Source organism: Rattus norvegicus, chromosome 1 (genome assembly GCF_021556685.1).
Source record: "Rattus norvegicus strain SHRSP/BbbUtx chromosome 1, alternate assembly SHRSP_T2T, whole genome shotgun sequence".
In the NCBI taxonomy this organism is placed as follows: Eukaryota; Metazoa; Chordata; class Mammalia; order Rodentia; family Muridae; genus Rattus; species Rattus norvegicus.
Window position 1 is genome coordinate 246,855,686 of NC_141534.1, and position 26,895 is coordinate 246,882,580.

General features: G+C 44.5%; 1 protein-coding gene across 8 annotated transcripts in view; it reads left to right on the plus strand.

The window, feature by feature from the left end:
• Nucleotides 1-26,895, plus strand: part of Pcgf5 (polycomb group ring finger 5) — a 117,325-nt gene that overhangs the window by 39,688 nt on the left and 50,742 nt on the right. For 4 of the 8 annotated variants that reach the window (XR_015639976.1, NM_001440244.1, XM_087589440.1 and 1 more), the window contains 1 exon segment: nt 25,619-25,780. The gene's annotated coding sequence lies outside the window, so the exon portion shown is untranslated. 8 annotated transcript variants of the gene reach the window in all.

Consider the following 26,895-nt stretch of genomic DNA (forward strand, 5'->3'; position numbering starts at 1 on the left):
GTTTGGCACACACACCAAACTCAAACTCACACACACAGAGGGGGGAGAGGGAGAGGGAGGCAGGAAGGGGCAGAGGGAGGGAGGGAGGGAGAGGTGAAGGAGGAGGAGGACCACCATAGCAGCATCCTTCATGGTAAACAGTGTTTAGCATGCACATAGGTCTGCGAAGTATTTGCTGAACACATACTCGAAATCAGAAAGGACGGCAGATGAATATGTTTTATTTTCACTTCCAATCCCATTGAGATTTTTCCAATTGTAACTTTGATTCCAGCCGATTTAAATGCCTCGCTGTGTTCCAGTGCCGTTAGCTGATTGAGCACTGATTAGGCTTTGGCACACACTGACCAGCTGGGTCCAAATGCACAAATATGTCCTTCGTATATACAGTTGGCTAGAGGAGTGATTGCTAGGTTGAAGGATGCCCTGGGAAAGTAAGTGGTACCTGTAATGTTTCTTGAAATACCTTGAGATTGTCCCTTAGAGTGTTTCTTTATGACAGTGTACTGTTAGTTTGACTTACTGTATTGCCACAGAAATTATTGGAAACTCAGCCAGCATTTATTATTAAACACCTGCAAAATGTATGCACCGACCTCTTCTTGACGTCCTGTTATTTACCACCTTCCCCGATCCTTTTAAACAAGATCATCAATACTGATTCAAAACTCCTCAAAGTGAGGCGTCTCTAGCAGTCCTCACACAGGAGAATCCTGAGAGAGGACAGAGGCCCTATTCTGGATGATTCAGAATCGCAGCTGGGCTACATGGGTGGGGAAGAGAGGGGCGGGAGGGAGAGCAGGAAGCAGGGAAGGCAGAGGCTGGAATTTTACACTCAGTGTGTGTATTTGAGTCACAGGCAAGGGTGGAGCTAACGCCTGACAGCTCCACCCTAGGGCAGAACGCACTACAACAGGACAGGGAAGCACAGGGATAGGGCCACAGCACCACCTTCATCCTCTTTGTCATGGGAAGTCTCACTACCAGTGTCTCCTCATTCAAAGAATGAACGAAGCATTTGTATTCATCTCACCGATTTGCAGAATGAGGGAAATGATGGGCGGGGACAATGGTGAGCACGTTCATGCTTAGCTGCTGAGCAAGGAAGAAGAGTGGAAGTCGCTTGGGGAAGTCGGCCTTGACAGGCATTGGTTGACTGAAGTTTTGTGGGGTTGCTGTTCACCTGTGTGCTATTAAAGATGGGGTTTGAGAAGCATCGCACTGGTTCCTGGCCTGCTTCTGGACACGGGAAGGCGCAGGGATGTGCTAGAATACTGTGTTAGGAAGACCGTTCTGTGTCCTCTGGGTCACAGATTTGAGCACCAGTCACATGGTTTGACTGTGGCTGTGTTCAGTAGCCTTAGAGAACTCTAGCTCTGGTCAGTGACAGGAAGTGGATGACATAGCTGGCACTGTACATTCATTTCTTAATTTTTTTGTTAACAGTGTAAACACTTCATATTGTAAACCTGGAAGCTACTGTACTGACAGGGACGAGATGGAGAACTCTGAATAAATCCAAATAGAAAATAACTGTGACTATCCTAAGAAGAATGGCGGAACCTAATTTTAATGACTAGCGCATGCTAATTCCAGTTGGAGAGAAAATAAGAAAATGGCACATTGCCCCCTGTATGAAAACAAACACTCAAGTTTTTCTTGTTTCTTTAAATTAATTTTTCTAAGTTAGGGTGCAAAGTAGCAAGTTTTGTTACATATGTGTCACACTGTTCTGATTTGTGCCTCTCCCCACTGACCTGGGTCCCCTTAGCCATCCCTCCACTGTGTACAGGCTCTCCTATTATAGTCCTACTATTAATGTATGCCGTTATTCTCCCCTCCCACATCCCTTTAGGCCTCTTCCTCTTTCTAATAGTCCCTCTTGGGGTTTCCTGACCTGTAAAGGCACGCAGTATAAACATATGAATGTACACATACAAACATTTGAATTTAGGTTGTACATATGAAAGAAAAAAAACATGATATTTTCCTTTACGAGTTAGACTCATTTCACTTAACATAATTAACAGTGTAATTGATTTCCTTGACTATCCTTGCCTTAGTCAGTGTTCTGTTGTTCAAAAGACTCCATGAGCACAGCAAGCCTTCTAGAAAGCATTTACCTGGGGCAGCTTTTCCCGTTCTGTAGGCTGCTGGATCTTCCTTCCCTTTGATCCTGTTTCCTTTGCTGCGCAGAAGCCCTTTGATTTGATGCAATCCCATCTTGCAGTTCTTGGAATTATTTCCTGTGGCTTCAGAGTCCTCTTCAGAAAAATCCCTGCCTATGCCTGTGCCTTGGAGTGCTTCGCCTGTGTTTCCTCGAGGTGGTTCTGTTTGAGGCTTTACGTTAGGGGTTTGTGATCTGTTTTAAGTTGACTTGTGTACATGGCTGTAGTTTTAGTCTTTGACACGTGGGTTGGGAATTGAACTTTGCCCCTATTATTTGCTTAAAGGGCTGTCCTCGGTATAAATTTTTGACACTTTTGTCAAAAATGGGATGACTGTAGGTGTGTGGGTTTGTTTCGGAGCCCTTTGTACTCTTAGTCTATCTGTTTTGTGTCAGTTCATGGTGTTTGGATAACTGTGCTTCCGTAATGTAATCTTTTCAACATTTCTCTTTCACTAAGGATTATTCTGTAGGCTTCCCCCGCCCCACACACACACTCAGGATTTTAGGATCGGTTTTCTTGCGTTCTATGAAGAACGGCTGTAGCATTTTGATAGAGATCACATTGAATCTGTAGATTATGTGTAGATTAATACTCCACTGTAACAGAATTAACTATACCCATACATGAGCATGAGTGACATCTCCCTCTTCTAGTGTTCTCCTCCGTGTTTCCTATCAGTGTTTTTACACTTAACATTGTAGATTTTTGTCACTTCTTTGGTGCCTTAGTTTGGATTTTATTGCTGTGAAGAGACACCATGACCACGGCAACTCTTATAAAGGAAAACATTTAATTGGGGTGGAATTACAGGTTCATAGGGTCAGTCCATTATCATCATGGTGGGAAGCATGGCGGCGTCCAGGCAGACACGGTGCTGGAGAAGGAGCTGAGAATCCCACATCTTCATCTTCAGGCAGCAGAAGAGGGCTGTGTGCCCTGTTGTATGTATCATGAGTCTAGGAGACCTCTAAGACCATCCCTGCAGTGACTCACTTTCTCCAACAAGGCCATACCTCCTAATACTGCCACTCCCTTTGGGCCAAGCAGTCAAACACAAGAGGCTGTGACACACACACACACACACACACACACACACACACACACACACCATGATACTTGGATAGGTTTATTCGTAGGTATTTTTTTTTTGTAATAAGCAAAGGTGAGGTTTATTACGGAGATCTATTACGGGGATCTCCGGGCCGACAGGTATCCTGCGCAGGAGACAGAGGTGTCGACTCGCAGGTATTTTTAAAGTACTATAGTTAATGGAATTTGTTCTTAGACAACTCCATACCACATACATACATACGTGTGTGTGTGTGTGTGTGTGTGTGTGTGTGTGTGTGTGTGTATTGACTACTCTGACCCCACCTCCTCATCCTTTTCTCTACTACCCCGTTCACCTCCCTCCTCACCACAAATCTCTCTCTTTCATTCATGTCTCTTTGTGTTGTTTTATGACCTAATGAGTTTAACCAGGGCTATCCAGATGATCGTGGGTATGATGGTTTGTATGTGCCCTGCCCAGGGAGTGTGGCCCTACTAGGGGATCTGGTCTTGTTAGAGTAGGTGTAGCCTTGTAGGAGTAGGTGTGTCACTGTGGGCGTGGGCTTTAGGATCTTCATCCTATCAGCCTGCAATTAGGTCTTCCACTAGCAGCCTTCAGATGAAGGTAGAGCTTTCAGCATCTCCTGCACCATGCTTGCCCGGATGCTGCCATGTACCGGACTGAACCTCTGAACCTGTAAGCCAGCCCCAATTAAATGTTGTTCTTTATGACTTGCCTTGGTCATGGTGTCTGTTCACATCAGTAAAACCCTAACTAAGACAGAGGTTGGTACCAGGGACTGGGATATTGCTGTGATAGGCCTGACCATGCTTTTGTTTGGAAGAATGTGGATTTGGGGACTTTGGATCTGGAAAGCAGTGGAATGCTTTAAATGGGGCTTAATGGGCTATCTTATTAGAAATGTGGAAGTCTTTGTTACTGAGAGTGATGTGAACTGTGCAGACTTGGCCCAAGAGGTTTCAGTGAAGAATTTAATATGTGGCCTAGAGACTGTTTATGTGGTATTTTGGTGAAGAATGTGGCTGCTTTCTGCCCTTGTCTGAAGTGTCTGCCTAAGGCTAAGGTGAAGCGACTCAGATTAATTGCATTGACAAGGAAAGTCTTAGAAACACCCTCCATAGACTTTGGTCTCTGGTTAAGTCTCATGAAGAGCATTTTGAACAAGCATAGCCAAGCTGAGAAAGGAAAATATAAAATAATATAGTTTGAATTTTAATGGGGCACCATTTCCATTCACCGGGGAGTGAAATGGATCTGAATCCCGTGTTCAAGGCAAGATTTAGCTAAATTTAGGTCCAGGCATGGTACACACCTTTAATTCCAGGAGGCAAAGACAAGAAGACCTCTGAATTCAAGGCCAGCCTAGAACAGAGCAAGTTCTAGGTGAAGAAAAACGTAAAATCCAATCTTGGTGGGCCACACCTTTAATCCCTGTGTTCAGGAGAAAGGCATGCAGATATCTGAGTTCAAAGTTGGTCTTTAGCTTAAGTTCCATGACAGCCAAGCTTAGGCACTAGAGAGTTGGAAAACAGAAAGCAGGTGATAATGTAATAGAACAAGGGGGCCATGTTCCAGCCCCAGCAAGCATCAGAACTTGGCAGCTTTGGCAACCTGGCTCTGGCTTGAGAGTCCAGAACAAAAGGGACTATGGGGACAATTGATGCTGGTTAGCCGGAGCTAAGAAATTAGTGGTGATTAAGAAGAGACTAGCATCCCTGAGGTGAAATCTTCTGGGAAGTGCTTTTCTTTTTTCTCCCCTTTTTTCCATTTTTTTAATTGGATATGTTCTTTATCTACATTTCAAATATCCCCCTTCCCAGTGTCCTCCCCCCTCTGGAAGCTCCTATCCCATCCCCCCAAACCCTACCTCCATGAGGGTACTCCTCCACCCATCTCCCTATCCTGGCATTCCCCTACATTGGGGCATCAAGCCGTCACAAGACCAGGGGCCTCTCTTCCCACTGATACCCTACATGGTCATCCTCTGCTATAGATGCAGCTGGAGACACAGGTCATTCCATGTATACTCTTTGGTTGATGGTTTAGTCCTTGGGAGCTCTGGTTGGTTGATATTATTGTTCTTCCTATGGGTTGCAGACACCTTCAGCTCTTTCAGTCCTTTCTCTAACTCCTCCATTGGGGACCCCGTTCTCAGTCCAGTGGTTGGCTGCGATCATCATCCTCTGTATTTGTCAAGCTCTGGCAGAGCCTCTCAGGAGGCAGCTTTATCAGGCTCCTGTCAGCATGCACTTCTTGCATCCCCAGTAGTGACTAGGTTTGGTGACTGCATGTGGAATGGATCCCTATGTGTAGCAGTTTCAGGATAGCCTTTCCTTCAGTCTCTGCTCCACACTTTGTCTCCATATTTCCTCCTGTGAGTATTTTATTCCCCCTTCTAAGAAGTACTGAAGCATCCACACTTTGGTCTTTCATGTTGTGTGTTCTTTTGTGACTGGGTTACTTCACTCAGGATGATATTTTCGAGTTCCATCCATTTGCCTATGAAATTCATGAAGTCATTGTTTTTGATAGATGAGTAGTACTCCATTGTGTACATGTACCACATTTTCTGTATCCATTCCTCTGTTGAAGGGCATCTGGGTTCTTTCCAGCTTCGGACTATTATAAATAAGGCTGCTATGAAAGTAGTAGAGCATGTGTCTTTGTTATATGTTGGAGCTTTTTGGGGGAGTAGATGGTCAGGAGGGTATAGCTGGGTCCTTAGGTAGTACTTTGTTCAATTTCTGAGGAACATCCAGACTTATTTCCAGGGTTGTTGTACCAGCTTCCAATCTCACCAACAATGGAGGAGTGTTCCCCATTTTTCCACATCCTTGCCAGCATCTGCTATCACCTGAGGTTTTTATCTTAGCCATTCTGACTAGTGTGAGCTGAATCTCAGGGTTGTTTTGATTTGCATTTCCCTTATGACTAAGGATGTTGAACATTTCTTTAGGTGCTTCTGGGCCATTTGATATTCCTCAGCTGAGAATTTTTGTTTAACTCTGTACCCCATTTTTAATAGGATTATTTGGTTCTCTGGAATCTAATTTCTTGAGTTTTTCCCAATCTGTTGGTTGCCATTTTGTCCTATTGACAGTGTCCTTTGCTTTACAGAAAGAAGCTTCGCAGTTTTATGAGGTCCCATTTGTCTATTGTTGATCTTAGAGCATAAACCATTGGTGTTCTGTTCAGGAAAATTTCTCCTGTGCCCATGTATTCAAGACTCTTCCCCACTTTCTCTATTAGTTTCGGCGTATCTAGTTTTATGTGGAGGTCCTTGATTCACTTGGACTTGAGCTTTGTACAAGGAGGTAAAAATGGATCAATTTGCATTCTTCTACATACTGACCTCCAGTTGAACCAGCACCGTTTGCTGAAAATGCTATCTTTTTTCCATTGGATGGTTTTAGCTCCTTTGTCAAAGATCAAGTGACCATAGGTGTGTGGGTTCATTTCTGGGTCTTCAATTCTATTCCATTCATCTACCTGCCTGTCTCTGTACCAATACCATACAGTTTTTATCACTGTTGCTCTGTCATACAGCTTTAGGTCAAGGATGGTGATTCCCCCAGAAATTCTTTTATTGTTGAGAATAAATTCCACCAGAGAACTCCTAAACCTAATAAACAACTTCAGCTTAATGGCTGGGTATAAAATTGACTCAAACGAATCAGTAGCCTTCCTCTACTCAAAGGATACACAGGCTGAGAAAGAAATTAGGGAGTGACACTCTTCACAATAGTCACAAATAATACAAGTGATTGGCAAGAACTTCAAGTCTCTGAAGAAAGAAATCGAAGATCTCAGAAGATGGAAAGACCTGCCATGCTCATGGATTGGCAGGATTAATAAAGTAAAAATGACCATCTTGCCAAAATTAATCTACAGATTCAATGCAATCCCCATTAAAATTTTAACTCAATTCTTTATAGAGTTAGAAAGAGAAATTTGCAAATTCATTTAGAATAACAAAAAAACCCAGCATAGGGAAGTGTTTTTCTGAGAGTACAATGAAGCTGTATTCCAGAGATAGCCAATGTTGTGCCTCATGCTGCAGCTGTACTTGGTAATGTGTAAGAGTCACCCAGGTGGTACTGGTTTTGAAGGTATGAAGGTGTCATGAAGAGCAACTTAGGCTTGGCACTGTGAGAGGCCATGGAAGGCCATTGGTGAAGGTGAAGCCTTAGTTACAGTTGATAGCCTAGGACCAGAGGTGTCACTCGAAGAAGTTGAGGCTTGACCACCATGAACCTAGGAGAGACTATTGGTGAAGCCTAGTTGCAGCAGAAGACCCAAGCTTATTGGAGATGCCAGTACCATGGGATGATCACCAAGAACAGCAGCAGCAGTGGAGTGAATCAACCTGAGTTTAGAGCGCTACAGAGGGCAGAGCTGGAAAAGTGATGCCAGCCCTTTGGAGGAGCCCAGAAGATCATGTGTGGATACCAGACATTGGAATAAGAAGCTGTAATGTTAAAGTTCCCTTGGAGAACCGAAGATATTCAAGATGTCAGAGCCGTGTGAGATATCTGCTGAGGAAAGCTGTTAACAGGGAGTGGAACCAGCCCAGGAGAAAGAACTTTGTTGCCATCAACAAAAATGAAAAAGGAGTTGGAGATCTGAAGACAGCTTTAACATCAGACATGGAGATGCAGAGCTTGGAGTTTGCCCAGCTGGTTTCCTGTCTTGCTTTAGGAATTACAGTTAAGTGACTGCATGAATCTCAGAAGAGACTTTGAACTTTGGACTTTTAACATTGTTGAGACTGATGTAGACTATAGGGACTTTTGAAGTTGGACTAAATGTATTTTTTATTATGCTATGCTATTTGGACAAGCCTATGCGGGCCAGAGAGTGGAATGGGATGATTTGTATATGCTCAGCCCAGGGAGTGGCACTATTAGAGGGTGTGGCCCTGTTGAAGTAGGTGTGGCCTGTTGGAGTAGATGTGTCACTGTAGGTGTGGGCTTTAAGACCCTCATCCTAGCTGCCTGGAAGCCAGTATTCTGCTAGCAGCCTTCGGATGAAGATGTAGAACTCCCAGCTCCTCCTGCACCATGCCTCTCTGGCTGCTGCCACGTCCTGGCCTTGGCGATAATGGCCTGAGCCTCTGAACCTGTAAGCCAGCCCCAATTAAATGTTGTCTTTATAAGAGTTGCCTTGGGCATGGTGTCTAGTCACAGCAGTAAAACCCTAAGATAATGAGTATGAAACTATTGGAACCTGGTGGCTCAGCATAGCAGGTACTTAATTAATTATGTACCCCCTCCCAGAATCTTAGCCAGTAGTCAATCAGTAAAGGGTAGGACACCAACAAAGCCTGCCTTTCTCCCTTCCAATCTTGTGGGAGCCATAGCAGGTTATCACAGTTGTTATGAGTTAATGCAACAGTTGTATACAGTCTAGAGGATGGTATTTTACAGCTCTTCGCGCCATATTCTTTTCGCATACTTCCCAGCCCCTCCTCCACAATGTTCTCTGAGTCTTAAAGGAGTGGTATGAACTCCTTGTTTAGGGCTGAGCCCACAACCACCACGTGGTCTCAGCGTCTTGGGTCGCTGTATCTGCCTTCATCCCTGTTCATTGTAAAGAGAGACTAAACTGATAAAAGCTGGGATGGGCTTTTGTCTAGAGATAAAGGCCTAGGTATTTAGAAGGGAGTTTAGTTTTAACATTAATAAGTTACTCATATGGGCCATTGAGTTACCCACACCTCGGTTGTTCACCCAGCTTAGGGTACTTAGCGAGGATTCCCCATCCTCGTGAGGGCAAGCCTCAAACCTAATCAGAGAGAAGTTGGTTATCCCCAGAACAGTCAAGCTTGGAGCTGTTACCTCATAGGTGGGTCTTGCCGGGCAGGTTGACCTTCTGATTAACATTCACAGCCTGGAAAGACCCATGATGCTTTTTCTTGCGTGGTAGCCCACTCAGCCTGGTGGCTTTAATGCCAGCTGGCAGGGATGTTGATAGCTCACTTCTCTCTTGCTTTTTCTTTTTTTATGTCTCACATCCAGGGCGTTTGGTGTCTTCTGCAATATGATCTTATTCTCTAGCTCTGGTGGGAAGCTGTCTTCGTTTGCTTTCAATCCAAAACAACTTTTGGAGAGAAAGGTTTATTTGGCTTGCACATTCTGCTCACAGTCCATTACTAAGGGAATTGAGGACAGGAACTCAAGGCAGGAACCTCTGGGCAGGAACTAAAGCAGAGGCTGAGGAGGAACACGCTTTACTGGGTTTTCCTTGGTGTCTCGCTCAGCTTGCTTTTTCTTTCTACCTGGGACCTCCTGCCCAAGGGTGGTCCACCCCACTGAACTTGACCCTTCCACATCGATCATTAATCAAGAAGATGTACCACAGATGTGACAACTGGCCAGACTGATAAAAACAGTCCCTCAGTTGATGTTTCCTCTTCCCAGATATTTCTAGGTTTGATTAAGTTGTAAACAACAACAAGCAGCCCAGCAGTGAGGAGGGCTGACAAGAGCCACAATAGTTTAGGGCTCAGGCTTTCCTCATCAACTTCTCTGGCAATATCTCATGACTGGGAACAGTGATCAATAACCCACTTCTTCACGGAGCATTGGCATCCAGCCATACGGGAGGACCATCTTCACTCCCTCTTTTGCAATTTTCATTTGGGTTCTAAGGTACCACACTCCCATATGACTCCTGTCTCCTCCCTTTGTCCCATTTACAGGCCCTGCACCCTTAAATAGAGTTTTCACCCACCAATTTCTTTCTCAGCAGATCCACTATTGGCAAATAATGAAGCCGCTGGATTTTACTTGTTGATCTTTTTTTTTTCTACTAATACATTCAACACATTTACCAGTTCTAAGAGCTTGCTCACAGTAGAGTCTTTTAAACATAGGATCAGGTCATCTGTCTTATTTTGAATCCCTTTTATCATTCTCTTATTGTTCTAGCTAAGATCTCAAGCAAGACTGGGTAAGAGTGGGTAGAAACTCTTGTCTCATTCTAGATTTTAGAGCAAATGCTATCAGTTTTTCCATTTAGTATATTGCTGGTTATAGATCTGTCATCTATGGTGTGATGGCTGTTCTTGGTTGTCACCTTGACTGTATCTGGAATTAATAAACCTGAAGATGGAGGGGCACCTGTGACGGATTCTTGCCTAATTTGAAGTGGGAAGATCCACTTCTAATCCAGACCTTTTGAGTCAGGGAAATCCCTGCCTCTAATCTGGGCCACACCTTCTGCTGGAAGCCTATCTAAGGACGTGGAAGAAAGAAGCTTTTGCTCTTTGCCTGCTTGCTCTAGCCTTTCTAGCAAGCCCATTCCTTCACTGGCATTAGAGCCCATTTCTTCAGGATTCCAGTGTATACTGAAGACTAGGTGAGATATCCAGCCTCCCTCGAGTACTAAGTAAGTACTGGATTCTTGGACCTTCTGTTCATAGTCAGCCATTGTTGGATTAGCTAGACTCTGTATGTCATTCTAACAAATCCCTTTTCTATATGTAGAGAGATCCACTCTATGTGTTCTGTTACACTAGAGAACTCTGACCAACATGAACGATGGCATATGCTTCCTCTAATCTCAGATTTTTCAGGGCCTTTATTATGAACTGTTACTCAACTTTGACTAAGGCCATTTGCATCAATTGAAATGATCATGTGATTTCTGCCCTGAATCTATTTACATGCAATCTATTAATTTGGCACCATGGGACAGTCTTTTCATCTCAGAAATAAACCCATCTTAGTTGTGATATGTGATTTTCTTAGTGTATTCTTGAGTTTGGTTTGTGAGAATTATATTCAGATTATTTTTTTGGTGCCGATATAAGAGATATTGGCGTGTGTTTTTCTCTTTTGCTGTCGTGTGCTTATCCAGTTCGGGAATCAGGGTAATCTTGGCTTCACAGAAGGAATTTTGTTAGTGTAAATGCCTTCCTTTCTGTTTTATGTGACTGTGAGGAACATTTGTGGAAGACTCTCTTCAGTAGTTGTACCTTCTTTATTTAATTTTGGTCATTCATATATGGCTAGGAATGTATCGGATTGTCAAAATATTGTCTCGAGATGATCTGGGTTTCACTGGAATCTGTTTCAGTGCCCTCTTTTCCATCTTTAATGTGAGGAGTTTCGGTCTCTTTATTTTGGTGGTTTAGTTAAAGGTTTTTCATTCTTGCTTGTTTTCACAAGGAATTAATCCTTTGATTCTGTGTATTATTTTCAGTTTTTATCCCAGTCTGTATTATTTCATGCTATCTGCTGCTTTGGGGATAGTTCTGTTATTTTTACGACCTTGGGGCACATTGTTATCGTGTTTCCTTTAGGATCATTATGACCTCAATGAAAGCATGTAAGTATAAACTTTCTTCATAGAGCTGTCTTCGTGCTTATCAAAGATGCTAGTGGGTTCCATAGTCACTTCCTTTTTTTAAAGATTTATTTATTTATTTATTTATTTATTTATTTATTTATTTATTTTATGTATGTGAGCACACTGTAACTATCTCTGGATAGGAGAGGGCATCAGATCTCATTACAGATGGTTGTGAGCCACCATGTGGTTGCTGGGAACTGAACTCAGGACCTCTGGAAGAGCAGTCGGTGCTCTAACCACTGAGCCATCCCTCCAGCCCCCTGTTCAGTTCCATTTGGTAAGCATTCCTCAACTCCTCCTCTTAGCTTTGCTTTGTAATTTCTCTTGCTGTTGACTTCTGGTTTTATTCCACTATCATCTTACCAGATACAAGAAATGAGTTTTTAATTGCTAAGACCTGATTTATCATCACCTAGAGTATGGTTTATATCAGGAAAGGTTCTGTGGCCTGCTGGAAAGGAGGCGTATTCCTTATTCAATGGGTAGAAGGGATATTCTGTAGCTACCTAGTAAGTGCATTTGATCCAATGCACAGTTTGACTCTGATGTTTCTTTGTTAATTTTTAGCTTTGATAACTAAACATGGTAGTAAGTTTTTGAAAATCACTCCCTGTTTTAGTATCAGGGCCTAATTCATCTTTTTTTGTATATTAATGTTTGTTTTATAAAATTGTGAACTACAAGGTTTGGTGCAAATAAAATTGTTACCATCTCCTTCCTGATTTTTTTATTTATTAATGTGTAGTGAAGATATTTATATCTTCTGCCTAATTTTTGTCTAAAGTCTACTTCATCAAGTATCAGAATAGCCACACCATGTTAGCTTTTGGGGGTGGGCCTTCCATTCACCTAATAGAGTGACTTCATCCTTAGACTCAGTGCATGGATGTCTTCACTGGTTAGATCTGTTTCTTAGAGACAGAGTAGAAAGCTGCATCTAGTTTTCATTTGATTGACTGACTGATTTTGGTTTTGTGAGGCAGGATTTCTTTGTGTAGCCCTGGCTTTCCTAGAACTAAGTCTGTAGACCAGGCTGGCCTAGGACTCATAGAGGTCCCCCTGCCTCTACCTAAAGACTTGACAACTGCTGCCGAGTGTATCTAGCTTTTTGGCTTTTTTTTTGCACACTCTTTCTATTGTGCATCCTCTGGCTGTCCTGGAACTCTTATATAGACAGGCCTAGAAATCACAGGGATCTCCTGCCTCTGCCTTCCTGGTGCTGAGATTAAAGATGTGCACCACCAGGACCAGCTCTAGCTATTTAAATACAATCAGCCCGTCTGCCCTTCTTCGTTAGCTATATGAGGATATTGGTGATTAAATTTGTTATTGGAATATGTTTACTAATTCTTGAGAGTTTATTCTTCTTGGTAGTGGTGGTGATGGTTGGTTACTGTTATTTCCTTATCCTACATTAATATCAGGGATTTTTCTGCCTTCTGTATCGGGCATGATAGATTCCCTGTAGGGGACCCCACTTATCTATTTCTCTTGAAAATGAATCATTTCCTGTGCTTTCTTCTTTGGTTGTAGTATTCCTTTAAGTGTCTTCGTGATCATGCACTGCCTTAGTTTATGTTTTATCTTGGAATATTATTCATCGACTTTAAAAGAAAGCCTTGCTGGATACAGTAGAGTATTTTTCAGGTATTTATTTTCATAACTTAAAGTGTGTTGCTCCATTTACTTCTGGTCTTTAGGGATTCTCTCCCGTAAGGTGGGCTGTCACTCTGATGTGTTTGCTTTTATAAATGAGTTGGGTTTTCTGTTTTGGTGGTGGTGGTGGTGGTGGTGGTGGTGGTGGTGGTGGTGGTGGTGGTGGTTGTGGTGGTGGTGGTGGTTGATTTGTGCTTGAGACAGGGTCTCGCTGTGAAGCATGGCTAGCCTGGAGCTTACTGTTTGACCAAGACGACCTTGAACTCACAGAGATTAGCCTGCCTTTGTCTTTCCTGGGTGCTGGGATTAAAGGCATGGGCCACCACACCTGGCTGACGTGCACTCTGGGCACCTTGAATATAATGTGTCGTGACAGGGCTGTGTTTGATCATCTCTCTTTGGGGTTCTAAGTGCCTCTTCTGCCTGGGCATTCATTTCTTTCTTTAGATTTTAGAAATTTTCAGCTGTACTCTTGTCAAAGAGATTTTCCAAGTCTTCAGGGTTTGTTGTGGCTCTATGCTGTACATTTTAAAGTCTGCTCTTCTGGTTATATTCCAGGGTTCTTATGCAGTGTGGTCCATGCCCGTTGATTATTGACCTTATTAATGCTGAAATGTAGCGTAGTCATCGCTGATGTTCTTCCATTTGGTCGATTGGGGATGTTTGCCGCCATTTTTAATTTGATTCGTTGAGTTTTTATTTGCAGCATTTCCTATTTGTTTCACAGTCTCCATTCCCTCTGCATTTGTCCTCTCTCCTTTTGTGACTTTCTTGTGTATCCTGCCATCAATTCATCCCACCCCTTTGTCCCTGTTCTTTTTCACCTCACTGAGCGTTTCTACAGTAAACCGAGAATTTTTTACCCCGCACTCTACTTATTCAGTACAGGCTTGCGTTTAGTAGTTGAGGAGCTGTTTTCTTCTGGAGAAGTCACGTGGCCTTGTGTCCCATGTTTGCGCCTTGTGGTTTTGCATCTATTGGCTTGGATCGCTTTTCTGGTTTACATGGAGGAGTCAACACTCGAAGACTGAATCTCCCATCCCCTTCAGAACAGAGAAAACCAACTGCTTTGGCAGCAACACTGCCCACTATACGAGACAGAGAAATGCAGCTGATGGTGCTGGGAGAGAGCGTGGAAAGTAAAATGCCTGCCTCGAAAGCGCAGGGACCTGAGGGCAGATCCCCAGACAGTGCTAGAAATCCTGGTGCCGTTGATGATGGCGAAATAGAGACAGGCTGGTCTCTTGAGTTCCTGACCAGCCAGTCTAGTCAATAGATAAGCAAGCACCAGGCTCTGTGAGAGAGGCTGTCTCCAAAGATAAGGTAGAGAGTGATCAAAGAAGAAGATACTCGGTGTTGACCTCTGCCCTCTAAACACATGCCCACACCTGCACGTGGGCACGTAAGCAATACAAATATGCACAAAGAAATATACTTAGAATTCCCCCCCAATGATCATAAAAACAGAAAGTGGTAGAACTTTCTTTAAAAGGTAGATCTACCTTTAAACTGTCAAGTTAAAAAGTTAGAGGGGGCTGGAGAGATGGCTCAGTGGTTAAGAGCACTGACTGCTCTTCCAAAGGACCCAATTTTGATTCCCCTCACACACAAGGGCAGCTTACAACTGTCGGTAACTTCTCTTCCAGGGACTCCAATGCTCTCTTCTGGTCTCCATAGGCACCAGGCGCACATATGGTACACAGACATACATGTAGGCAAAGCACCCACATACATAATAAAATAAAATCAGATAAACATGAAATAGTAAATTATTTTGAATACTAGATTTCATGTATGGCATAAGGAATTTCCTTACTTAGAACTTAAGTGTTCCCCAAAGGCAAGACTCATACATTCTAGAAGCTTCTTTTAAAGCCTTTCAAATATGCCAGTCATTTTCTGGTATCAGTAAAGCTGTGCATCTTGTTATTTCTGTGCTGTGTAAGGTGAACATATGAGCCAGTTAAAAATGTGATCAGTGGGGCTGGAGAGATGGCTCAGCGGCTAAGAGCACTGACTGCTCTTCCAGAGGTCCTGAGTTCAATTCCCAGCAACCACATGGTGACTCACAGCCATCTGCATTGGGATCCGATGCCCTCTTCTGGTGTGTCTGAAGACAGCTACAATGTGTACTCACATACATACAGTAAATAAATCTTTAAAGAAAATGTGATTGTTGATGGTGGGTAGCTATAATATTGGTACTTGGGCGCCTAAGGCAGGATGATTGCTAGTTTCAGGCCAGCCTAGGCTGTGTAGTGAGCTTGTTCTCAACATGGGCAACATAGTAAAACCTTGCCTCAAAAACAGAGAATAGAAAAACATGTGTGATGCTAGAGCATGTAGTCTGTTTTTTAAGGTATTGTCTTTACACTACACGTGTGTAAATATGTATGAAGCACCTGCATAACTATTTGGCTATCAGCAATGTGAATTAGTTCCGGGCCAAAAAAAGAAAAAAAAAGTATTTGATTGATATAAGCTAATCCAAGAGGGTGTCTGGAATTGACTACAAGATAAGGTGATTTTACATAAAATCTGATATGAACAGAGACTCGGAAGCACTTCGTGTCTTCAGTTAAGTAAGAAGACCTCTGAAACCATGTCCTCCTTTGTCTTCTCCAGATGGAGGCCACACGGAACTGTGGCCCGTTAGCCTTCTGGCCAGTCAGCCCATTGTAACTTGTTACATCTTTAAAGAACTTATTTCTAGGGGTTGGGGATTTAGCTCAGTGGTAGAGCACTTGCCTAGCAACCGCAAAGCCCTGGGTTTGGTCCCCAGCTCCGAAAAAAAGAAAAAAGAAAAAAAAAAGAACTTATTTCTACCGAAAGTTCAGACTCGGAGGTTTTGAAATTGCTTTGGAGAGCAGACAGTTCCCCACAACTGACATTCGAGATAAATCTGTGTAATATTTAATATGGAATATTTAACACATGATATGGTATATTAAAGTTATAATGTTATGTGTGTTAATAACTTTATATAAGGTTTATAAACCAAGAGGAAAAAGTGACATGTTTATATACATGTCAAGAGTGTGTATTACAAGTACTGCTTGCTTGACTTGTTAATGACTAGTGGGTTGCCGAGTGGGAGCCGTCTAAATTGACATAAAGGCTTCATGTTTGTAAATATCAACATTTAAGGGCCTCGTGTCTATGCTTCTAAATCCTGCTTCCAGTGGCAGGAAGTGTTTCCTTCTAGCAGTAGAAATGAATTGCTTCACTTAGAACTTAAGGCTTCCTCTGTGAAGAGGATCAAAGAATTAAGGAGATACTCTCAGGGACATGATGGCCCGCCAACTTATAGTTACCAAGTCCTGGCAACCTGGGGAAGCCCAACATATGAAGAAGAGACATCACTATAAATGCCAGTCAGGAGCACAGCTCCTAATAGCACAGGATAAGGGGTGTGCACATTTACTTCTTTGAATTTGGGAGCATTTAGTAAATGAAAACTGGGAGTATTAAAATGATCCAATAACCAAGCTTCTCATAACTCACCAATGGGAGAGGCAATAAATGGGCCTTCGTCTTGATGATTCTGTGCTACGTCCCTTGAAATTGCACATTGCAGTCATCCTCAAAAGCTAGGTGCCAGGAGTGCTCTATCTGCCTGCAGCTGAAGTCCCGTTGAGAGTCTCGCAGACCTCCTTCCCGCCAGCTAACTGAGGCAGATCCAGACCGGCAGCTGCAGTGCGCTCGTTTTCAAAGGTGCCCTACCTGGTTGCAGCTGCTGTTTTTCAAAGGTGAAGAGATTGTGGGCTCTCTCCACCTCTGCCTCCAGGGTCTCTCCTCAGCCAGGATCTGGCTGCTACGGCCAGCCAGCCCGAGGCTACAGCTACCACAAAAGGCTTACCAGCTTGAGGAGATGGCTTACTGTTCTCCTTTAGGTCAGCACCCCAGAACCTCAGACAAAATGGAGGAACAGGTCCTTTAAACATCACTAGGGCTTCTGGGTATTTTGAAACGAGAGATGAGAGGTCAAGAGCCATCACAAATAGGGCGGAAAGTTTCTGATTGAAGTGTGTTGTCACTTTCTTCAAAGTCAGGGTGTAGTAGAGTCTTGAATCTAGACATACGTGTATATCCATTTCTTAACTTCACCTTGTGATAACCTATTTAAGCCAAGACTTATATCACCCATTGCCTCATACATAGCAATCTTAGTTTTAAATTCCGGGAGGGTGGAAAGCAGTCATCTTGCAGGTGAGCTCGTCAGCTTGCTTTCCCTCCCTGTGTGTACTAAGTGGAAGCAAAGTCCATGAAGAAATTTGTTTCTAAGCATCTGTCTGTGCGAGGGACTTTAATTGAATAAATGTTCCACTATTGTTGTATCTCCATAGCAAGGAGCAGCACAGACGTGGGAATTTTAAGTTAATCCAAAGCATGTTTGTCTGTTGAATGTAGTCAGTGGAATGGTGGTATGAACCCCCACATAATTCACAAGGCTCCTATGTGATGTGCAGTTCGTCTCAGGGCCATTTAACTGACGAGAAAATTGAGGCATGGCTGCTTATTTGGCCTGGAACATAAACCCAGGAGCCAACTGTATCGTGATCTGCAGTCTTGTCTGCGAAGGTGGACGCCCATTCCTTTCCTTGTTTGCTCATGGAGCCACTCAGCAAACACTTAATAAGAATCTGTGGCATGTTAGGCTCCACTGTAGGGATCAGTGTGTGTGTGTGTGTGTGTGTGTGTGTGTGTGTGTGTGTGTGTCCATTTCTAGATATATCCAGCCCTGCCCTTGTGGTGTGTATGCTCTGGTCACTGACTGCCCATGTGGCCAACTTATATTCCTGTGTGCTGCCTTTCTTAAGATGCTTTGACCCTGGTAACTCTTCACTAGCCTTCTTGTCAAGAAGGCATTATAGATTTCGTATCAGGAGAGACTGTCTCTAGGTGGATAAGATAATTCTACCCAACTATTCAAGACAGATTGGAAGAGGAAGTTACCGTGATTCCAAAGGTTCATGACTATGAAATCCATGTCTCTCTGCTTTAAATTAGACCCGTCTCTGGCATTCTTAAACCTAGACAGGAAAAAAGAAATGTCTAAGACAGTCATTAAGTCCTTGAATATCTGAAAACAACCAATTATTTTTACCTTTCTGTTTTCTAAGAGTGTTTTTTTCCTCCTCCTTCCCCCCCCCTCCTCTCCATCTGAGCTTCAAGGTCCAAGATGGGATTGTGAGAGGAGGGAGAAGAACTTCCACTCTTCTTCTTCCTCCTCTTTCTCTTCCTCCTTCCCCTCCTCTCCCTCCTCTCCTTCCCCTCTTCCCCCTCCTCCCCCTCCTCCCCCTTCCAATGTACACCTCTTCCTCCTCTTGGCTACTTGGCAGCCTGGCCTGTCAACACTGCTAACCTGACAGACCACTGCTGACTCTGGACTCCTCCCTGAAGCCTTGTCTCCTCCTTAAGCCTTCCTTCCTTTGGACTTAGGAGTCTGCTAATCCTGACAGATGTGGGATAGATAGCTCAACTGAAGGCTCATTAACTCCCCATATGGAGAATCTGTATTTTATTGGGGGAAAACAAACCACTTCTGCTACTCCCTCGGTAGAGGGAAGTAAGGAAATTCTCAATGTTGACCTAGTTATTAAAACTTTTATAGACACCGTTTTCCTGGTGGAATCTCTAAGATTCTCCGTCTTAGTTTTAAAGCTTGAGTGTGCTGCAGAGCTGGAGGAAGGAGTACCTCCTGACCGTTACCTCCTCTCGTGGAGCGTCTCCATTAGATTAGCTGTGATAACAATATATAAAGAGAACCATGCTGTACACGATGGTGAGGACGATGATGCAGCCTCAGACTTCAGCTGGGGGTGTAGCTCAATGACAGCACACTTGCCTAGCATAAGACCCCCTGCGTTAGATCCCAAACGCTCCCCCTTCACCAAAGGAAGAAGCAATCTCCATTTTCATAGGAAGGAAACGGGTTCTTGAGCCTGCAAGATGATGGCTCCTCAATGGCCTGAGTTTGATCCCGGAACCTATGATAAAAGAAGAGAACTGACTTCTAAAATTTGTTCTCTGACCTCCTCACTGTGGAGGTCACTTACTGTAGAGGTCTGTGAAGACGCATCACACACAGCACATGTACTCACATGGGCTGGTGTGTGCACTGAATAAACTTAAATGTTTTAAAAAAAAGGTAAATGAAAAGAAAACTGGACTCTTGGTACTAGATCTGCTGTTTAATTCTAATTCACAGCAATCGATAAAAGAAAAAAACTTCCTGGAATTTATCTTTCTGGTGTTTGGTTGTTGATGCTGCTGGAGTTTCACAGGGTCTCCTCACTTAGAATAAATACTCTGCCGGGAGATGTAGGCAATTCTTTTTATTTCTACATTGCAATTTCCTGTCCATTCAGCACCCCAGGACTTCAGTCTAACCTCCTGCAGATTTGAAATGCCACAGTCCTGATGGTTGGCAGAAATTCAGTTTTCCTTATAGTTTGATAGTACTTCAATTGTAGTGTGTGTGTGTGTGTGTGTGTGTGTGTGTGTGTGTGTGTATCACATGACTGTAGTGTTCATGGAGGCTAGAAGAGGGTATAGAATTCCCTAGAACTAAAATTACAGAGAGCTGTGATCCACTAGCTAGAATTCAAACTGGGAATGGGGCACAGGTCCTCCGGGTTAGAGCTCTCAGCCTCTGAGCTCTCTCTCTCCAGCCCCTGTTCTTCTGTCTTCAAGAATTACTGCAACGTGCTCCATCCAACCCTGAACACCACAGTAAAGAAAGCTAGGCTTGTTGTTCACACCCACCTCTACTTTCCAAAGAAGGGGGAAATGTTGACTTTTCATATTAGCGTGGTACAGTTAAAGAGCTTTAAAATGCTGGGCTAGGGGGATGGCTCAGCAGTTAAGTATCTGCCTGGAGAGCATGAGGACTTGAGTTTGGGTCACCAGCCCCCGTGTGACAGCTGAGTTTTGTTAGGGCAGTGAGGACAGAGACAGGTGGATCCCCAGAGCTCACTGTGCAGCCAACTGGTGTGACCTGGGTTCCATGAGCGTCTCAGAAGATAAGGGGAGGACGGAGACATGAGATACCGTCGTGTCCACACACTCATATCCACACACAAACGCTCACAACCGCAAAGAAAGCCTGCTTACTGTTCCACAGTGTTAGTTTTGTTCCTGTCTCTGGCATTCCCCTACTAGGTTCTCCTCTCTGCCTTTCCGTTTGTCCCTCGGAACCACAGACTTTGGGGTAGTGCCTTGCGGCCTTTCTGACAGACAGGGTGGGCACGTGGGACTGACCTCAGGACCCCCGTGTACGCTGCTGCTTTTACCTGCAGTTCTTACCTTTTGCTCATGTTCTGTTTAACACCGTTGAGGAACTTGATGTATCTGTACGTAACTCTTTCCTGTGGCTGTCTCCACCCCCTGGTGTGATTTTAATTAACAGTCCTGGAAGGCAGGGATTAAACCTCTATCACACTCTGTAAAGATTCACTCTAGAAAAAAAAAATAAAAGGAAAAATGAAAGAGAAGATGGTCCTCAGATGTGACTATTTGGGTTGTTTTTGTTTGTTGGTTTCTTTGTTTTATAAGCATTTCTTTGAGTGTTTGCTACACTGGGGATGCACAGTCAGGGCAAATACCGTGGGCTCACATTCTAGTTCAGACTACTAAATAAACTGGACAGGGGGATAGGTGACTTGATAGAGTAAGATCCGTGTGACCGACTATGGTGCTCGGGGGTGAGAAGATGGCTCAGCAGGTGAAGTGCTTGCCAAGCAATGTGAGGACCAGAGTTTGGATCCTGTATCCACATAAGTTCTGGTAGCTATGTCAGCCTACCTGTAATTCCAATACTCGGGAGACCCAAACAGATCCTGGAGCTGCCTGTATCGGAAGCTCGAGGTTCCGTTAGAGACGTGCCACAATGGATATGGTGGGAAGTGATCAAGGAACATACCTGACATCCGCCTTAGGCTTCCACATGCATGCACATACCTTGCACCCACACAGGTGGAAACACCTTGCACACAGACACATACAAAGTCATATATGTTGTCATGTATATGTGTGGTCTGTGTCTATAGAGAAGGCTCGGAGCTGTTGAGGTGTCTAGAAGGTGCCATTTGAAATCAGTAGATACCTAGAAAGTACATAAGGACTGTTCAGCTTTAACAGAAGTAGGCAAGATGGAGAGGGTTAGATTAGGGTGCCAAATTGTAAGAAGACCGACCATTTAGCTAACCAGAGGACAAGGAGATCCATTAAAGCTTGGATCATAGAAGTCATGAGGGACTGTGGAAGTGACAGAGGTCTGAGATAGCCTTATATCAACTATTTTATCATTCTCTTAAGAACAAAGGGTTCGGGGTTGGGGATTTAGCTCAGTGGTAGAGTGCTTGCCTAGCAAGCGCAAGGCCCTGGGTTTGGTCCTCAGCTCAGACAAAAAAGAAAAAAGAAGAAGAAGAAGAAGAAGAAGAAGAAGAAGAAGAAGAAGAAGAAGAAGAAGAAGAAGAAGAAGAAGAAGAAGAAGAAGAAGAAAGGGCTCTTGAAAACAAGGGGGCAAGGTGTGGCATACTGTAGCTAGGAGTCCCGTGTCTCTGCAGGGTGGGGACAGGGTGACAGCTCTGTAAGCAGGACTAATTCATGGTCTGCTGATTATGCAGGGAAGAGATGTTAGTGACCTGAGCAAGCAGAGGGATTCGGGAGATGCTGGAAAACTCCCTGACAGTAACTGGGTTGTGGAAATGGTCACAGAGAGACACACAGTCAAGGTTACAGTTCTCTGTCCCCATCTTCCCCACCCCTGCCACTCCTCCATCACCAATTTTGGGCAGGCGTTGTCTTTGAGCTATAATGTTTATGATCGTTCCATAAAGGTACTTGGGCCCAATAGAATGTTTACATTAAATTTTAATAATTTTCTAATCTATATAGGAAGACGTTTACATTACAGAAGACAGTTCATATATTAAAGATGCTCTTATAAAAGACAATATTGAGGTACATAAAATAACTTACGATAATGAAAAGGCCATTGTTTAATTCTCAAGGGACTATATCACCCTATTTTTTCATGTAAGTTATACAATTAAAATCAATTGTAATAACTTAATTAACTAGTAACTCATTAATTAGTGAGTTGAGGCAATAGCTGCTGTTACTAGTGCTCCTCCTCCTTTTCCCCTTCTCCATTCTGTTTTTGGGCAGCTCTGAAGTAATTCTATTTACTGTATATCCCATAACTTCATGGACTTGAGGATTCCTAAAAGGTGTAAATAAAACGGATGCTTTGGCCTTGGCCTTGACTCTACCCAAATCAGCTGTGACTTTTGGGTTTCCACTTTTTGGGGGGTTGGTGGTTGTACTGGCTGGTAAGCTGGAGTTATCGCAGAGAAAGGAGCTTCCCTTGAGGAAATGCCTCCATGAGATCCGGCTTTAAGGCATTTTCTCAACTAGTGATCTAGAAGTGAGGGCCCATTGGGGTGGTGCCATCCCTGGGCTGATGGTCTTGGGTTCTATAAGAGGGCAAGCTGAGCAAGCCAGGGGAAGCAAGCCCTCCATGGCCTCTGTATCAGCTCCTGTTTCCTAACCTGCTTGAGTTCCAGTTCTGACTTTCTTTGGTGATGAACAGAAATGTGGAAGTGTAGGCTGAATAAACCCTTTCCTCCCCAACTTGCTTCTTGGTCATGATTTGTGCAGGAATAGAAACCCTGACTGAGACAGTGGTCTTGTGTCTATAAAACAAAGTCAGAAATTCATGCTTCAGTGCTGTATTCTTAGAATACACATTCACCAGGAACGCTGGCCTTTCCTGGCATTGATCTTGCCGTTGCTTTTGTTATTATTTTTTAATCAGATTAACATTTACATTTTAAGTTACTTTTCTGTGGGTTTTATTGTTTTATTTTCTCCAAGCACTGGGAACTGGACCTATAGCTTTGCACCTGCTAGGCAAGCCAACCAGTTGCCTTTTTTTTTTTTTAAATATTTTTTTTGGAGTGAGTAAGAGAATCTAGGTGGTTGTTAAAAGAAGCGGGGAGGAGAAATCACATTTGAATGCTTAGTTAGCAAGCCCATCACGGGTGGGCTTTCAGGCTTCAAAAGCACATGCCAAGCCCAGTCTCCTTCTAGGCCTGAGATCAGGAAACCCTGTAGCTCTTAGCTACTCCTCCAGCCTGCCACTTCACACCTGCCTGCCTGCCACCACCATGACCCCTCCCATGAGGGTGATGAGCTAGTCCCTGAGGCTGTTAGCAAGCCCCCCACCCCCGCCCAGTTAAATGCTTTTCCTTCTAGAAGAGTCACCATTGTCCTGGTTTCTCTTCACAGCAATAAAAAACGACTAAGATACTGTTTGACTAAAAATGTGTGCAGGGATACAAAACACTGGTGTCCTCACAAAGGATGAGACCCAATCCCATCTCTCAGCCCCACCATCATGCTCCAGCATCTCCATTTCCACATCCACAGCCCGGGGACTGTCTACAATTTAAGTATTAGCATTCCCCCTTTCCTTTGCTGATGTCTGTCCTTCTTGAGTCCAAGATCAAGATCATTTCTGAAAATACTGGACAACTCACTTATTAGTCACCATAAGTTGACTCCCCTTAGAGTTCTCAGACTGTTACTCCTGGAAAAGACACTTAAAACAATTTCAGATACAAACTAGAACAATATTAGGCCACTTGGTATGTGCTCCCGTGCATACAGCAGGACCTTCCATTTCGTATTTTAGTAGAATTTAGTGTGCAGCTCCATTGCATATTTTAAATACACTGTGAATAGGTTGGCTTTCCACATTTGGGTGTGTTTAGTATGAAAGACATGAAGCCCATGGTCACGTGACCTGACTTGTTTTCTTTTGCTTCCTGTAATTGCTGTGTCCTGGAGAAGTCATCCCGTCCTGGAATCATAGTTTCAAAGCAGGTCCTTAGAAGATTATAATCACCTCAAGTTCTATCAGAAGATGTATTCTCCCTGCGGCGATATTCAAATGAGTTTGTTTTACCTGCATCTAATTTACCTGTTCGGTTATTTTTTTTTTAAATGGATAGTTTTTAAAGCTTCCTGTTGTACTCCTTGCATTTCAAATTTGAGACATATCTCTGGACACCTGCGTGCCTGGATTGTTGTTTTGTTCTTGAAGTCACCTCCACAATCTGCCACTAGCCAGAGGTTCTGCCTGTCTGGAGGAGATAAAGCAAATGCTCAGCATTCTCCAGAAATTCTTCAGCCACCTTTGCTCTGGCTCTTACAAAAGAGATGCTGGAACTTATTTTCTTTGTGGTGTGCAAGAGTGAAGGTTGCTTTGCAGCTTGCCTGCCCTTTGGAGAGTTCTCCTTTGATATTTGGTCAGTAAGTGATGGCTACCTTGATTTGCCTAGGATCCTAGGAATCCTAAGAAGTGAAGCACTGAGTCTAAGTTATGCTTAGTAGGAGTTTTAAGAGTTTGGGGAGAGTAGTAAGAGAGGAGTACAGGACACATGGCAAGGACTCCTCCTTTTCTGTCAATGAATGGTGTCTCAGAACTCTCAAAGTCCACTAGAAAGAGCACTGGGGGATTTCGTTCGTTTCGAACCTTGCAAACGGCAATACATTTTTACCTCTTATGGTCCTCAGTCCCTACACAAGTTTTCAGTTTACCTGTATTTGTTAGTGATTCCGATTGCTAGACCCACCGTATTGCAGTAAGTTCAATAGTGATTTCTAAATGAGGTTCATAGCAAGACGGGTCTTCATGTCCACCACGGCCCCGTGGGTCCAGTATGGAGAACAGTGCCCCCTATGAAACAATTCCTCGAAGTTTTAAAATTATATTAATTTATGTGAATGTTTGTGGGTGCTCTTGTGCCACCTCCCTGTGGAGGTCAAAGGACAACTTGGATGAGTCGTCCTGTCCATTCTGTCCTTCCATTGAATACTGAGGACTGATTAAGTCCTCAGGCGGGGCCTCGAGTGCCTTTACCGGCTGAGCCATCTCACCGCCCCAAGGAGAAAATTTAGTGAGGTGACTCAGTTCTCAACACTGACCATTGCTTTTGAACCGGCCAGGAAAGACATACTGGTCATTGTTAGACTGAAAACAACCCTGAGAGGGATGGCGAGGATAAGAACAGAGATAAAATTTGGCCACAGCTACGTGTCACACAGGAGCAACAAGGGTGGGGGGCAGGGCACTCAGGGCGCCTAGGAGGAGCACGAGCCGGCGGGCGTGGGCTGGGGGCGTGGCCGACGAGAAGGGGCGTGGCCCACGAGGAAAGGGCGTGGGATGGGGCGTGGCCGGCGAGAGAGGCGTGGCCTGCGGGCAGGCGGGCGGCTCTGGCGGTTGGAGGTGGGTGGAGCTGCCCTTGGAGGCGGCACCGGCCTGGCCCCGAGGCCCGCCGCGCCCTATCGCGCCAGAGCCGAGTGGCCCCGCGGAGCCCGCGCGCTCCCGCCTGCTGGGGGAGGGCGGACTGGGCGCGGGGAACCAGACAGGCCTTGGCGGGCGCTGTTTCTCTTTCGCTTTCCCGGGCTCGGAGGCGGGCGCGCCGGCGGGCTGAGGAGCGGCGGCGGCCGCTGGGTAGGTACCGCGCGGGGGCGGCCCGGCCGCGCGCCAAGTTTGCGCCGGCGGCAGCGGCGCCCCAGACACCTGCCGCGCCGGGCGCTGGAGCCGGAGCCGCTCGGGGGCGGGGCGGGCGCGCGGGGCTTCGGGGCTGCGCTAGGTGGCGGCGCGGCCGGCCTGCGGAGACTCGTCCGGTCCCGCGGTCCCCGCGTGAGTGGCCCCGGCTCCCGAACCGAGCACCTGCCAGCCGGTGAAGGGCTCGAACCTCCGGGACCGGCGCCGGCTGACGCGGAAAAGTTGCCGCCGGCCGGCCGCGCGACACCGCAAGCGCTCGCTTCCTTTCCGCGTCGGGGTGACAGGGCTCTGGGCTTGGGATCGGGACTGCGTTTCCCACTGGTTTGCCTCAAGCGCTCGAGTAAGTCTTGGGAGTAAGGAAAAGCGGACAGAGGAGCCGAGACCCAGGCAGGGATATTAATGCTTTGCTGAAGGTCACGAAGGGCTAAGGCCAGAACCCCGGCATTGCAATTAATTAAATTACACTTTCTGTCACATCCTTAACACTATTTCCCTAAGGTGTAGACACTCAGCCTATATCCTGAACGTTCACAGTGGGTGTGTGCTGATGGAATGATGCCTTCTAGACTTTTCCAGTTATTTTATATGCGCCTATGAGCTAACAGCCAAGATAGTGGGAAAGTTTCTGCCTTCCCGATCTTAGTGTAGGAAGAACTTAACTGAAATAGGCATCTTCATTGTTTTCTAAGGGCAGCTTTCTTGTAGGGAATTTGCAAAACTTTTAAAGAAACCTAACAAGCTAACTATTAGTAAAGTTGTAAGAAAAATAATGGCATTTCTTTAGCTTTTCACTGTGCACGATCTCATTTAATCCTCATCTTTCTAGGTAATTAGAGGTCTTATTTTAGTCTTACAAATAAAGCAACAAAATAAACAGCTACTTGAAACTTTCTACTAACTGGCTGGTATCTGTTAAAACTTTCTGTCTAGTAGAAGAGAAAAAGAATAAATGTTGGTAGATTGCTTGCCTATCGTGCACTGTGACTAAGTTTGATCCCTGTCACAGCGCAAACTGGGAGTGGTGGGTCACACCTGTATTGCCAGCACGCTAAAAGAAG